Source organism: Gracilinanus agilis, chromosome 5, assembly GCF_016433145.1.
Source record: "Gracilinanus agilis isolate LMUSP501 chromosome 5, AgileGrace, whole genome shotgun sequence".
Classification (NCBI taxonomy): Eukaryota; Metazoa; Chordata; class Mammalia; order Didelphimorphia; family Didelphidae; genus Gracilinanus; species Gracilinanus agilis.
In genome coordinates, this window is record NC_058134.1 from 26,625,142 (window position 1) to 26,625,738 (window position 597).

The 597-nt window shown below is 37.5% G+C and overlaps 1 protein-coding gene across 2 annotated transcripts in view; it reads left to right on the plus strand.

The window, feature by feature from the left end:
• The window catches only part of AZI2 (5-azacytidine induced 2), a 55,028-nt gene that overhangs the window by 32,548 nt on the left and 21,883 nt on the right, over positions 1-597 (plus strand). The gene's annotated exons all lie outside the window — the stretch shown is intronic.

Below are 597 nucleotides of genomic sequence, written 5' to 3' on the forward strand. Positions count from 1 at the left end.
CCTAGGGAGAGACTTTACTGGGGCAAAGAATAGTCTAAGATCTATACCATGACCCAATCATAGGAAAGGATGACTTTTAGTAGTGTTGTCACTATGCAATTTTGGATCACAGGTTCCAATTGGATGGAGGAGGGGAACTGTGCTCAAGGATTGTGTTTTCTATAAAGTACATTGTTAGGTCCAATATTAGTGCAATCTGTCCAGTTAAGGAGAATCAGTAGGTGATAGTCAGGATGCTGAGAGATTAACAAGTTTAGAAACAAGCAGCAGTGATGGCTTCCAATGAGCATAGCAGGGTTCCATTTATGACATCTTGGTCAATTTGAAGCCTGAAGAGGAATAATCAGGGCTGGGCGTACTAGATCAAAGGTCCACCTGCATATCTATCACTCTGAAACAGTAGAATTTTAGTAGCTTAGTTCACTAGCAATCCACTTTTGCTTAGATCCAAATCTAAGTCTTGATCTTGCAGAGCTCAGATCAAAATGTGGTAAAGGAAGCAATCAGAAATTTATTTTTTTCCAGATTACATATTGACATAATTTTTTTAACATTTATTAATATTCATTTTTAACATGGTTACATGATTCATGCTCC